Source organism: Scyliorhinus torazame, chromosome 17 (assembly GCF_047496885.1).
Source record: "Scyliorhinus torazame isolate Kashiwa2021f chromosome 17, sScyTor2.1, whole genome shotgun sequence".
NCBI classification, from domain to species: Eukaryota; Metazoa; Chordata; class Chondrichthyes; order Carcharhiniformes; family Scyliorhinidae; genus Scyliorhinus; species Scyliorhinus torazame.
Window position 1 is genome coordinate 79,225,900 of NC_092723.1, and position 14,622 is coordinate 79,240,521.

Here is a 14,622-nt window from a genome sequence, read left to right on the forward strand (position 1 = left end):
TTCTGAGTTATCTTTGAAGTAAGGGGTGTTAAGAGATCCAATGTTTATTTGAGAAGTTAAGTTGAGTTCATGGAATAAACATTGTTTTGTGTTTAAAACCCACGTGTCCATAATTGTAATCCCATACCTAGGGAATTAGCCGTGTGCTAGGAAAAGCAACAAATACATTAAAGGGAGAGGTTGGTTGAACTCCATGATACATTTTGGGGTTCTGAAAACGCCTCACCCATAACAGTGAAAAGCCCCTGGTCGCCACATTCCGGCGCCTGTTCAGGGAGCCCGGTACGGGAAGAAGACGGGGTCCGTCAGAATAAAAAAATGTTGCCCAGAAACATATTGATGGAACTTCTTTATTTTGAAAATCACAGCCAAGTCCTCCTTTTCGATCTGCTTGTAATGAAGCTCCGCATCCGCCAGGGTCCTTGAAGCGAACGCAATGGGTTGTTCCGTGCCATTGGCCCAGCCATGGGGCAGCACTGCCCCGATGCCACAGGGGGAACATAGATACTTAGAAGTAGGGGCAGGTGGAGGCCTTTTGGCCCTTCGAGCCTGCTCTGCCATTCATCACGATCATGCCTGACCATCCAACTCAATAGCCTAATCCTGCTTTCTCCCCATAGCCTTTGATCCCATTCTCCCCAAGTGCTATATCCAGCTGCCTCTTGAATATATTCAATGTTTTAGCATCAACTACTTCCTGTGGTAATGACTTCCACAGACTCACCACTCTTTGGGTGAAGAAATGTCTCCTTATATCTGCCCAAAATGGTTTACCCTGAATGCTCAGACTGTGACCCCTGGTTCTGGACACACCCATCATTGGTAACATCTTCCCTGCATCTACCCTGTCTAGTTCCGTTAGAATTTTATAAGTCTCTATGAGATCCCCCCTCATTCTTCTGAACTCCAGCGAGAACAATCCCAACCTCGTCAATCTCTCCTCATATGACAATCCCGCCATCCCTGGAATCAGTCTGGTAAACCTTCGCTGCACTCCCGCGAGAGCAAGAACAGCCTTCTTCAGAGAAGGAGACCAAAACTGCACACAATACTCCAAGTGTGGCCTCACCAAGGCCCTGTGTAATTGCAGCAACACATCCCTGCTCCTGTACTTGAAATCTCTTGCAATGAAGGCCAACATACCATTAGCCTTCTTTACCACCTGCTGTACCTGCATGCTTACCTTCAGCGAATGGTGCACAAGGATACCAGGTCCTGCTGCACACTCCCCTCCCAATTTACAACCATTCAGGTAGTAATCTTCCTTCCTGTTTTTTTTCCCAAAGTGAATAACCTGACACTTATCCAAATGATACTGCATCTGCCATTGGTTTGCCCACTCGCCCAACCTGTCCAGATCTTGCTGTAGGATCCCTGCATCCTTGTCACAGTTCACCCTCCCACCCAACTTGGTATCATCTGCAAACTTTGAGATGTTACATTTTGTTCCCTCATCCAAATCATTAATATATATTGTGAATAGCTGGGGTCCCAGCACCGATCCCTGTGGTATCCCACTAGTTACTGCCTGCCAATTTGAAAAGGTCCCATTAATTCCTACTCTTTGTTTCCTCTCTGCCAACCAGTTTTCTATCCACCTCAATACATTTCCCCCAATCCCATGTGCTTTAATTTTGCACAATAATCTCTTATGCGGGACTTTGTCAAACGCCTTCTGAAAGTCCAAATATACCACATCGGCTGGCTCCCCCTTGTCAACTGTACTGGGCACATCTTCAAAGAATTCCAACAGATTTGACAAGCATGATTTTCCCTTCATCCACGCTGACTCTGACTGATCCTGCCTCTGCTCTCTAAATGTTCCGCTATAAAGTCCTTGATAATGGATTCCAGAATTTTCCTCACTACCGATGTTAGGCTTATTGGTCTATAATTCCCTGCTTTCTCTCCATTTCCCTTTTTGAATATTGGAGTGACGTGAGCTCCCCTCCAATCTTCAGGGACAGTTCCAAAGTCTATAGAATCCCGGAAGATGACCACCAATGTATCCACTATTTCCAGAGCCACCTCCTTAAGCGCTCTGGGATGCAGATTCTCAGGCCTGGGGATTTATCCGCCTTCAATCCCATCAATTTTCCCAGCACCATTTCTCTCCCTCAATTCTTCCCTCTCACTAAACCTTTCATTCACCAACATTTTTGGTATCTGATTTGTGTCCTCTTTTGAGCCTGTGGTGTGAGCACCTCTTTATCCATGATATCCACGACACCCTCCACCTCGTGGATGCTCCAAGGTCCCCAGGCGCTGCTCGAGCTCCGAAACACGGGCTTCCAGGAGCGGTAGCTGGAAACACGTCCTGCACACATGCTGACCTCGGGAACTGGAAAAGTTACTGGTTTCCCACATAGAGCAAGAGGAGCAAACCATGCATTTTGGCTCTCCTGCCATGACTTACACCTTTATATTAAACCTTTGGAAGATGCTGGGTTTAAAATTATATCCAATTCTCTTTGACCTTTCTTTCCTGGTCCTCGTCACGACCAATTATAGCCCTTATGGATTAGGAAGCACAAAGTATTTTCAAACTATAAGTGATAAAAGTTGTAAAGACATTACCCACTGCTTACCAATCAACTCTCTCCCTTGAAGCTTCTGTTTCAGCAGGGAAAGATAACTTTCTGAAGATTTAAAAAGTTACAAAGCAAGGAGAAAAAGCACCTCTTCCCGTTCTGCATCAAATTCCCACTCTGTTTCAAAGTCCCGATACCCACATTCACTCTGGTTGTGCCTCACTCCAGATGTGGTGTCTCCTACTACTCGTGTGCAAAGCTCATATGGCAGCACTTACTGTCAATTCTGGGTTTTAGCCTAGATTATGTGCTCAAACCTTTGGACCAGGTCATGCAGCGATGGCCAATGACTTCCTGTTTCCCCAGTTTCGCATTTAGGAGGTATCCCAAAGATGTGCTGGGGTGACCCTCTCGGAAGCTCTCACATTATGGTTTTCCTGGCAATTGTCCAGTAGTGCAACTTCCTCTGGACAATTGCGCTGAGCTGGGAACCATCCGACAGAACCAATTTAAATTGGTAACTTAGGATGGTTCTGACAGTTTTCCCCTGGTAATTACTCTGAAAGAGTTAGAGTTTGCCACTTGGACATTACGTGCTAAAATTTTCTGACTCAGAAGGGAGAGTGGTACTGTTGAGCAAATGTTTTTTTAAAAATTCATTCATGGGATGAGGGCGTCGCTGGCTGGGCCAGCATTTATTGCCCATCACTGAGGGCATTTAAGAGTCAACCACATTGCTGTGGGTCTAGAGTCACATGTAGGCCAGACCAGGTAAGGACGACAGAATTCTTTCCCTCAAGGACATTAGTGAACCAGGTGATTTTTTAAGATAATCGACAATGGTGTCATAATCATCATTAAACTTTTTAATTCCTGATGGGCTCCTTTTGAATGCTGGAGAATTGCTGTGAACACAGAATAGTGATGCTTTCAGTCATGCCTTGACAGAGGTTCCAAGCTTATACATTGTATTTTCCCCCCATCCTCCTTCCATAACAAAGCAACAACAAGAATTCCAAGCATTCCAAACAAGGTTTTCCAGCATTTTCTCTTTGGAAACAAGGGGTGCCCCCCGGCGGGTCGGAGAATCGCCGGGAGGCGGTGTGAATCCCGCCCCCCTCCGCGTCGGAGAATCGCCGGGAGGTGGCGTAAATCCCGCCCCCTTCGGGTCGGAGAATCGCCGGGAGGCGGCGTGAATCCTGCCCCCGCCGGCCGCCGAATTCTCCGGCACCGGAGATTCGGTGGGGGCGTGAATCGCTCAGCACCGGTCGGCAGGCCACCCCCGGCGATTCTCCGGCCCGCGATGGGCCGAAGTCCCGCTGCTATAATGCCGGTCCCGCCGGCGTGAATTAAACCACCTCCCTTACCGGCGGGACCAGGTGGCGCGAGCGGGCTTCGGGGTCCTTGGGGGGGAAGGGGGGGGGGGGGCGCTGGGCGATCTGGCCCAAGGGGGTGCCCCCACGGTGGCCTGGCCCGCGATCGGGGCCCATCGATCTGCGGGCGGGCCTGTGCCGTGGGGGCACTCTTTCCCCTCCGTGTCGCCCATAGCCTCCGAGATGGCCGATGCGGAGGTGACCCCCCCCCCCCCCCTCCCTCCCCCCGTGCATGCGCGGGGATGACTTCAGCAGCCGCTGACGCTCCCACGCATGTGCGGACTTCCGCCGGCCGGCGGAGTCCCTTCGGCCCCAGCTGACGTGGGGGGAGGGAAGGAGGCGGTGGGGGGAGGGAAGGAGGAGGTGGGGGAGTTGGAGGGAGGTGGTGGGGGAGTTGGAGGGAGGTGGTGGGGGAGTTGGAGGGATGTGGTGGGGGAGTTGGAGGGAGGTAGTGGGGAGGGAAGGAGGCGATGGGCGGAGGGAAGGAGGCGGTGGGGGAGGGAGGGTGGTGGTGGGGGAGTTGGAGGGAGGTGGTGGGGGAGTTGGAGGGAGGTGGTGGGGGAGTTGGAGGGAGGCAGCAGAGGAAGGGGTTAAGCCCAGCTTTGCCCTTTTCCCACAGGTTTAACCTTTACACTGTCGTTGAGCTGTGTCCTTTCTTACCTGTGCAGTTTGTGCTTCCACGATGATCTTGGTCACACTCTATGTCTCCGTTCTCACACCGATTGCTTTTCACATCTGTGAAGCATACCACAGGGTTAGAAATGGCAGAAGACTCTGCTCATTGGCACTGCAACCTCAGAGCGCCAGGGACACGGGACCGATTCCGGCCTTGGGTGATCCACGTTCTCCCTGTGACTGTGTGGGATTCCTCTGGGTGCTCCGGCCTCCTCCCACAGTCCAAAGATATGCAGGTTAGGTGGGTTGGCCATGATCAATGTGCAGGGTTACAGGGATTGGGTGGGAGGGAGTGGGCCCAGGCTGTGTGCGAATCCAGAGAGTCAGTACCATGAGCTGAATGGACGCCTTCTGCACTGTAGAGACTCTATGGATCACTCCGGAAAGCTGCTAGGGAGAAATCCTGAAAACTCAGACAACCCTCTCTGCCATTTCCCTTTGGATGGTCAGGGATTGGCATCAGGCCATGGAGGCCAGAATTTTGTAGTGTCTACAGAGAAGACAAACATTGACACATCACGGTGCTGGCAATGTAAAGGCAGGAAAGAGCTAACAGGACAGGGTTAGGGAGAATGGGACAAAAGCTGAATGGGACACAGTGTAACAAAGAGTAGTATTTTTCTTATCATCGTTGTGGGTCCTAGATCGTGCTGTTTGTGATCTGGTCTTACAGACACTACTGGAGCCAAGACTTTTGATAATCTTTACCTTTTATTGAACATTATTATCAGCTCTTCACTGATTGGCAGTGCCACTGGGGAGGTGGTACTACACCCACCTGAGGTCTAGGAGTGATGACGGGAGGGGGATTACGGGGTGGGGGTTGTGGGTTGGCAGCAAGGTCAGGGTTGGCTCAGTGGGCCTCCCCCTTCCCAGTGGGATGGAGCCTGCAAGCAAACACACCAGGGTTTGGACTTCCTGCAGAGCGAGTCCCCACCCACCACGGGGTTAATACCAGCAGCTGGGGATGTGTCCGTGAAATTCATGGTCCACTTAAGGCCCTCAATTGGCATTGGAGTAGGAAGACCATCCATGAGCTTTTCCGCCCTGGCCTTAATTGGAGTGCAGGTGGGAAGGTAGCAGAGTCCCCACCTGCCACCCTCTCACCTGGTTAAATCATACCCCTTCCACAAATGCACAATGGGGGAGGGCATTAGATTCCCACCATGGGGCTGTGTTTTGTGGGACTGACAGGGGATCCCGATCGCAGTCAGTTCCCTGGGGAATGCCTGATGGAAGTGTCCAACATCAGCTCTTCTCCGTGATTGAGGTACCACTCGCAAAGAATGTCTGGCCAATTAGAGGCTGGCAGCTTCTTGTTGCCACTAATGCCCGTGGGAGCATTGGCAGCTGCTGGCCCTGCACCACCAGGAGGGGGTGTGAGGAGAAGAGGGGGAAGCGTGGGGGGGGAGGGCAGGAACATCGTGGGACCCCAGACCAAAGTTGCGTTGCGAGTCACAGGTTGAATGTTGCAGGAGGTGAGCAGGGAATGTTGGATCCAAGAGCAGGGGTGTTGGCATCCCCTCCTTCCTGATGTTGAGTCCCTCTTCTGAGCACATCCTGATAACGAGGCCTCTCCACCACAGAGGCCCCTGGCAAATCCAATGGGGTTTTACAAGGAAAGTCATGTGACTCCTGTTAAATCCAAGGCATCATTAGTTGTGTTGGGCTCGGGGATAATGAGTGCCCACTGAATCATTAATGAACTTAATTGACATTCCACTGGTGGTGGTTGGGATTCCCTTCCGCCCTCTGACTTAATTGTGGGAGGTTCTCCTATCGCCGGGAGAATGGTGTGTGACTATTCCGACAATAAAGTGGGCCCAGCTCCCTTGGTTCCCAGTATGATGAGCTGCATTAAATCCAACTACAGAATGGGTCAATTAAATGGAACGAGGGAAAATGCAATGAAACTGATCAATTCTCATTTTATCTCTTGTTATATTTGATTTGATATTTAATGATTTGGGGGAAATTGCTCAATGGAATGAACTGATTCCTTTGTCTTTCACTTCTAGAGATTAATCCTTTATAAATCGCAGCAACATCATGAACAAGTGTTTAAAATAACCATAATTGTACAGTAAAGAATCTATCCCAATATATCCATCCAGAAACATCAAAATAATCACGGTACTAGCAACAGCTGGGATCATCACCACCAGACCTGCTGGTCTGATCCCATCCATAAAAACAAAGTTTAGTGGAGATTCCTCTACCCCTAACTTTCACCATATCCCACTCACTACTACACATGTTGTCCAATTTCCCAGGAGGGGTCACACTATCTAGTCTTGTACCAAATATGAGTGCCCTCTCATTGGACATTGGAGACCACTCAGTGACTTGGCCTCCACAATCTTCTGCGGCAAAGAGTTCCACAGATTCACCACCCCTGGCTGAAGAAATTCCTCCTCATCTCTGTTTTAAAGGATCGTCCCTTTAGTCTGAGATTGTGTCCTCGGGTTCTAGTTTTTCCTACAAGTGGAAACATCCTCTCCACGTCCACTCTAACCAGGCCTTTTAGTAACCTGTAAGTTTCAATAAGATTCTTCCTCATCCTTCTAAACTCCAACGAGTACAGACCCAGAGCCCTCAACTGCTCCTCATACGACAAGCTCTTCATTCCAGGGATCATTCTTTTGAATCTCCTCTGGACCCTTTCCAAGGCCAGCACTTCCATCCTTAGAAATGGGCTCAAAGCTGCCCACAAACAGATAGGAATAGGATAGACCAAGGGAAAATTAGTCTTTTATAAAGTATGATGAATGTAACAAATTGGTATATATATTGCATTGTGTCATAATGGTTTTCAGAGTGTGGGTTAGGGTGCGTATGTATCAGCTGCAGTAAAAAAAAATTTAAAATCTGTGTTTAAAAGAAGGCCAACTGCAGCTACAGAATGTAATTAAGATGTCATAAAAGTAACATCATCATTCATTCCAACCATGTATAGTGCTAACCTAATTAGGGCTTGTGGAATTTTGTTTAGAAGGTTCCCTGGGTTTTACATAAATGAGGGGTTGTGATTTGCCTTAGTGAGTGGTAGATGGTGTGTGCTAGTCAGTGACCCCCTTGCGCACTGCCCATGTGAGAGGCACAAATCAGGCTCCATGCCAGGCGCTGGGCTGATTACGAGTCACCTGACTTACCTGCCCGGCGCAAGCTGGAGATCTCCCTTGCTGGGCGACATCCAGATCTGAATATTTAAATGAGCCTTAAGGTTCATTTAAGGAACCTGGACTCTCGAGTTGCCCGAGACTCAACGGATATGCCTGGGAGACCTTGTCAAGGCACAGTTTAGTACTGGTCCACACAAACGTGGACGAGGTGTAACAGCACCTGGGGGGGTCTCAGGCCTTTGGAGACCCCAAGGTGGTCGGGGCAGGGTGGTACCCTGGCACTCCCTCTGGAAGCTGGGAACCTTAGCACTGCCACCCTGGCACTTCCAGAGTGTCCATATGTCGGCTGTTCCAGGAGCACTGGTAATGTCGATGTGCCCAGGTGCCAGGTTAGCACTGCCAAGGGTTGGGCACAGGGGAAGCTTGCCACTTAGAGGGGGTGGTTCCCGGGGCCTCACAAGGTTGGGGAATGAGGAGGGGTCGATAAAGTGGAGGGGGAGGGGGGAAGATCGGGGCTGCCAGTTTGGCCTCAGTGGAGAGAAATCAGCTGAATTGCGGCTGACATAATTAATGGGAGGAGCCAGGGCTGAAGCAGTCCGGTTTTGTGTTTAGCTGGTTTAGATTTGGCTGTGAGCAGAACAACAGTTTCTGCACAAGGTTAAGTAGTAGTCTGACACCGACAATAATCTACAGGCTGTTTCCTGACAGGATCTCTCTCTGTCTCCGAACAATCTTTTTAAATATAAATTTAGAGTACCCAATTCTTTGTTTTTCCAATTAAGAGGAAATTTAGCGTGGTAAATCCACCAACCCTGTACATCTTTGGGTTGTGAGTGTGAGACCCACGCAAACACGGAGAGAATGTGCAAACTCCACGCGGACAATGTCCTGGGGCTGACATCGAACCTGGGTCCCCGGCGCTGTGAGGCAGCAGTGCTAACCACTGCACCACCGTGCTGCCCTTTTTCCAAAATATCTTTGAGAGCAATTCTTTATGCATAGATTGGCAAGTGATCTTGTGTTTCCTAACTTTATTTAAAAGTGGGTTTGGACCTGTGCTGGGTTTTGCTTGATGAGATAAAGAAGGCAGCTGTTAGACGTTAGTGTGTTATTTTATTGTTAAGCATTATTTAATTGGTAATTGTAAGCTATATTTGCTGAGCTGTTAAAATTTGTCTTAATAATAAAGTTTGTTTTAATATATCATATCCTATTTGTGCGTAGAAGCATTTCTAGACCCAGGTATCCTTCCCTCTCTGCTTTACAAATTTAAAAAAATGATTGGGGTGTCTGTCCGAAAATCTTAACAAATTTTGGGCTCTGGTACAGGATTGTAATAAAAGGTTTAACATAACTTCCTGGACTTTGTACTCAAAGCTTTAGCTTATAAATCCCAGGATACCATCAGCTTTATGAACTGCTTTGCTAACCAGTTCTGCCAGCTGCAGAGAAATCTGCACAAACACCTGGTAGCTCCCCTTTGTATATTCTTTCCTCATTCCAACCAAATTGTCTCATCTCGCACTGCATTTAATTTCATCTGTCAGCTGTCCACTAGCCTGTTTCTGTCCATTTGAAGTCTATCACTAACATCCTCGTTATTTACCAAACGTTCAAGTTTTCTGTTATCTGCAAACTTCGGAATTGTGCCCTGAATCCCCAAAACCAAGTGATTAATGTCCATCTTAAGACTCTCAAATTATTTTATAAGGATTCAAAAGCGAGCTCGGGATACTTTCAGCTACATGGGGGGAGGTGACAGGTGTGTACCATGTCCCCATTTTTTTGCACTGGTGATAGAGCCCTTGGCCATTGTGCTGAGGAGCTCGGGTAAGTGAAGGGGGTTAGTGAAGGGGGAAAGTGAGGGGGGAGATAACGGAGCATAAGGTGTCCCTGTATGCCGACTTAATCTTTTGTTGTATATTTCCAACCTGGCCGGTTCCTACAGTGGGGGATATAATGGGGCTGCTCAGGCGATTTGGGGCTTTTTTGGAATACAAATTGAATTTGGAAATTTGGAGAAGAGTGAGTGCTTTTTGGTCTCCCCGCCAGGGATGGGAGCTGGCTTGGGGGTATTGCCTTTCGTGTGGCGACTACTCACTTCGGGTATCTTGGGGTGCTAGTGGCTCGAGGTTGGGCCTGGCTCTGTAAATTAAATTTTTTGAGCCTGGCAAATAGGTTCAAGATGGATCTGTTGAGCTGGGACAGGCAGGCCGGGTAAAGTCAGTAAAGATTAATGTTTGCCGCGGTTTTTATTTTTATTCTAGTATTTACTGGTCTTCTTGCTGAACGCATCTTTTATGGGGTGGAACGGTTGATTTTGTTGTTTGTCTGGGCAGGTAAGGTCGCGATGATTTGGAAAACAGTGCTTCAGAGAGGGCATCAGTCAGGGGATTTGGCCCTGCCGAATCTGATGTTCTGTTATCCTTGTTGCTTTATGTTGTTTTGTTTTATGTATAAAATGTTAAAATCCGAATAAAAATATTTTTAAAAACAGCAAAAGCCCCTCTGCTGAACGAGGCAAACTCCACTGTTTACCTCCTTCCAGTCGGAGAAACAGTGGGCGAGATCTTCCGGATGTTCCCGTCTCCTAGGGTTAGCCTTTAACAAATCCGTGCTGGCACTCCTTTATCCCCACACTTGTCCAAATGGCCCTTTATGTTCTTCTGGCTTTAATGGTCCAGAACTTCTGATCTTCAGCGGTCATACTCCAAAGGTACCAGAAGATGCATTGGCATCCCTCCCATGGAAGGCCCCACTCAAGGACTTCACAGGAATTGCCCGTGAAGTTTTAAACTTCCAATGGACAATGACCCTGCAGTTGGAACTGTAGCCACCTGAGTTGGCCAAGTCCTGATTTTAAATGGCGAACGGCAAAGGCTGAAGGGAAATTCAGCCAACACAGGCAGAAACCAGCAGGTGCAGGTTTGCTGTGTATTTAACTCTGCAAAATCCCAGACAGCATCGATACCAGCGACCATCAGCATAATAATGTAGCAGCCATCTACATACTAATGAGCAATCCCCAGGAACAATAGCAACATTTGGGACACACAAAACTAAGCCAGACTCCCCAGCAGGAGCCAACACAAAAGAGGTTAACGAACACCTCAAGACCGCCCATCGATCAGGAAACCGCTCCAGTATTGGAGAAATTGAGAACCAAGCGATTGGAACAAAGTCCAATCACCTAGAACCAGGTACAGGGTCCGCCCCGAAAGGTGGGAAGCCCCTGGGGACTATAAAAGTTAAGCCCCAAGTTCAAATCGTTCTTCTTGACCGGGTCACTCAGCAACGCGAAACAACCCCTGAGAGATAACGGTCCAAGCTGCCACATCCCTGAAGTAAGTCTCAAGTCGGCGCTCGCTACGAAATAGGCGCTCCTAGGTACCAGTCCAAACCGGCTTTGAATCCCGCAGTTTCAGATTCCGAACAGTTGGGTCTGCGACACCCTTTGGGATAGGTCCGGACGACCGGTAGTTGCAGGGAAAATACGGGGACAGCCCATCGAGTTTCTCTGGGACACAGGAGGGTCCCGCACCATAATAAATTCCTCCACCATGTTTCAAAAGGACACGTGGCCCACTACAGCCACTATCACCCTCAGCGGCTTTACAGGCCACTTACAGCAGGGACACATCACAGCCCCTGTACCCATTCAAATCGGCACCATCACCACCAAGCACCCCATAGTTTTAGTTGACCTGCCCCACACAGCAGAACACATTCTGGGAATCGATTTTATGAATTCCCACAACCTATCATTTGACCCAGTCAACCAGTGTGTCTGGAAAATGGCAAAATCTGCAAGAGCCCCCGCAACACTCAACATAGGTGAATACGGAAACAAAATTAGCGCAGTAGGCGAATTTTAGTTCAACCCGACCACGCTTAGCACGGACAAGCAGGTTAGGGCAGTTCTGCAAAAGAACAGGGCAGCATTTGCGACCCACAAACACGACTGTGGACGGATGACTGGCTCCATACAAATCACAATACCTGACCCAAGACCCCCAAAACAGTATGGATTTCCCCAAGAGGCAGAGGGAGAAATTGCAAAGGTAATAGACAGTTTATTAGAGCAGGGCGTACTTAGATCAGTAGCCTCCACTAATAATGCCCCGATTTGGCCAGTGAGAAAGCCCGATGGATCATGGCGACTGACCATCGATTACCGGAAACTCAACAAAATCACCCCTGCAGCAGCTCCCACAGTAGCAACAAGTCCCGAGACCATGCTCAAGCAGGGACTCAATTCCCGATTCTTTACGGTTTTGGACGTCAGTAATGGATTCTGGTCCATTCCATTGGCAAAGGCGTGCCAGTACAAATTTGCCTTCACCTTTAAAAACCAACAGTACATGTGGACATGCCTTCCACAAGGATTCCACAACTCCCCCTAAATTTTCCACCGACAGTTGGCAAATGGTTTAGCCAAATTCCCTCGCCCCGAATGTCTGGTCCAGTACGTAGACGACCTACTACTGCAGACAGACACCAAGGAAGAGCACATTGAGCTTCTGTCCGAACTCCTGGAACTCTTACATTCAATTGGTTGTAAAGTTAACCCCAAAAAGGCCCAGATTTTGGAAGACAAGGTGATATATTTGGGAACAATTATAACGCACGGTAAACGCGAGATCGAGCGTAAAAGGATTGACTCAATTGCTAAATTGCCCTTTCCCCAAAACGTTTCAGCCCTCCGGTCGTTTTTAGGACTGGTTGGCTACTGCCGAAACCACATTGACGGTTTCGCCAGCAAGGCAGCACCCCTCTCAGACCTCCTAAAGAAAGGAGCCCCCTGGGAATGGCTTCTGCAACATACGGATGCTGTGGATGCGTTGAAACAAGCACTCATAGCAGCCCCCACACTACAAGTTCCAGACCCACTTTCCCCTTATGCTATAGAGGTAGCAACCACAGACCGCACCCTTTCGGCCGTGCTCCTCCAGGAACGGCACGAACAGTTAAGGCCCGTGGCTTACGCCTCCAGAGTTTTAGATGCTGTGGAGCAGGGATTTTCAACCTGTGAGAGGCACCTGCTCGCAGTATTCTGGGCAGTACAGTATTTTTCGTACATTACCGGACTGAACCCCATCACAATCCTCACGGAACACACCCCCACCCAACCTTTACTGGACGGACGACTCAAGGACGGTACAGTCAGTCAGATTAGAGCAGCTAGATGGACCCTTCTTTTGCAGGGACGGGACATCACTGTTAAAAGGACAAAGACCCATACCTTTTTAGCCGACAACCAACAGTACCCTGGAATCCCCCATGAATGTGAAATTATCTCTCCACACCACAACACAGGCCCCTTTACTGTGAAAACACCCCCCAGAAAGATAGGTAGTTCAACCCAGAGCCCCAAGCACACAGACACGTGCAAACCCATAAAGATATATGTGGATGGATCTTCCATGATATTGGAAGGGAAGCGCATAACAGGATGCGGTATTTATGTCGAGGACACGCAATAGCAATAAAACTGCCAGGACACTTAAGCACGCAGGCAGCAGAACTTGCGGCCATCGCAGACATGGTGGAACACCCAGATTCCTTCCCCAGCCCAGCAGACATATACTCGGACAGCATCTATGTCTGCAACAACCTTACGGAATTCCTACCCCTGTGGAATGCAAGAGGATTTGTTTCCGCAAATGGAAAACCCCTCCCCTCAGCCCCATTACTCCTTCACATTTTAGAGCGAGCACAGAACAGGACTTTCGGGATAATCAAAGTTCGAAGTCACCATCGTTCCTCCCCCCCTGGAAAGGTAAAAGCCGACGCACTGGCTAAAGCAGGTTCCAGACATGGATATTTTTGGACACCCGCCGAAAGCGCACCAGTGAATGCAGTCCAGGTCTCGCAGACTAAGATCGAGGATTTAGTGCAGGCCCAGAAGCAGGACAGCAATCTCAGAGAGATTTTGAAAGGAAACTATCCAGCACCCTACGAGAGGTTTAAAAATGCTCTGACCACACATGACGGTGTGGTGTTAAAAGACACCCTCTATGTGGTTCCTGAACAGGACAGGAATCAACTGATTTGTTTGTTCCATGACAGTCATGGACATCAGATAATCGATCCCACTACAGCCCACCTCAGGCAGCTCTGCTGGTGGCCGAGTTTAAAAAGATGTTACTCATTGCGTTGAGAATTGTCTTATCTGTGCCCAGAATAATCCGGACAGATATGCCAAAAAGGCTCAACTCAGTCACACCTGACCCGTTAATGGCCCCTGGACTAACCTCCAGATTGATTATATAGGACCATTGCCCCCTTGCAGGAATGGTTATAAATATGTACTCGTGGTGATAGACACGTTTACAAAATGGGTGGAAGCATTCCCGTCCAGAAGTAACACGGCAAAGACCACAGCCAAGATTTTGACCCATCACATTTTTACAAGATGGGGACTCCCCCGCAGCATTGAATCCGACCAAGGTTCCCATTTTACGGGACGCGTCACGAAGAACGTCCACATGATATTTGGCATTACCAAAAAATTCCACATTGCATACCACCCCCAGTCGAGTGGTATCGTGGAGCGCATGAATCGGACCCTAAAATCAACCCTCAGAAAAATGGTCCAGCAAAACAACACCACTTGGGACTCAGTCCTCCCTTTTGCACTGATGTTTTTGTGAAATACAGTTTCAACTTCCACATGTTACACCCCACGCACCCTCATGACTGGACGCCCCATGAAAGGCACAGAATTTTTATTAGGCTTAGACTTGACCAGCCCCGAAGTGACGGCCCTCATACACGAGAAAGCAGTAGAACAATTAGTGGAGAATGTTAAAACGGCTCAGCTAGCAGCCGCAGTAAAATTGGACACAAGAAAGAAACAGAGCAAGGCCTGTTTCGATAAGACAGTGCATGCGACTGAGTTTAGTGTAGGACAGCAAGTCA

General features: G+C 48.8%; 1 long non-coding RNA gene across 1 annotated transcript in view; it reads right to left on the minus strand.

Moving 5' to 3' along the window:
• Positions 1-14,622, minus strand: part of LOC140393969 (uncharacterized) — a 116,100-nt gene that overhangs the window by 13,634 nt on the left and 87,844 nt on the right. The window contains exon 2 of the long non-coding RNA XR_011935793.1: positions 4,565-4,639. This is a non-coding gene — a long non-coding RNA (uncharacterized lncRNA). The remainder of the gene's footprint in view (positions 1-4,564; positions 4,640-14,622) is intronic.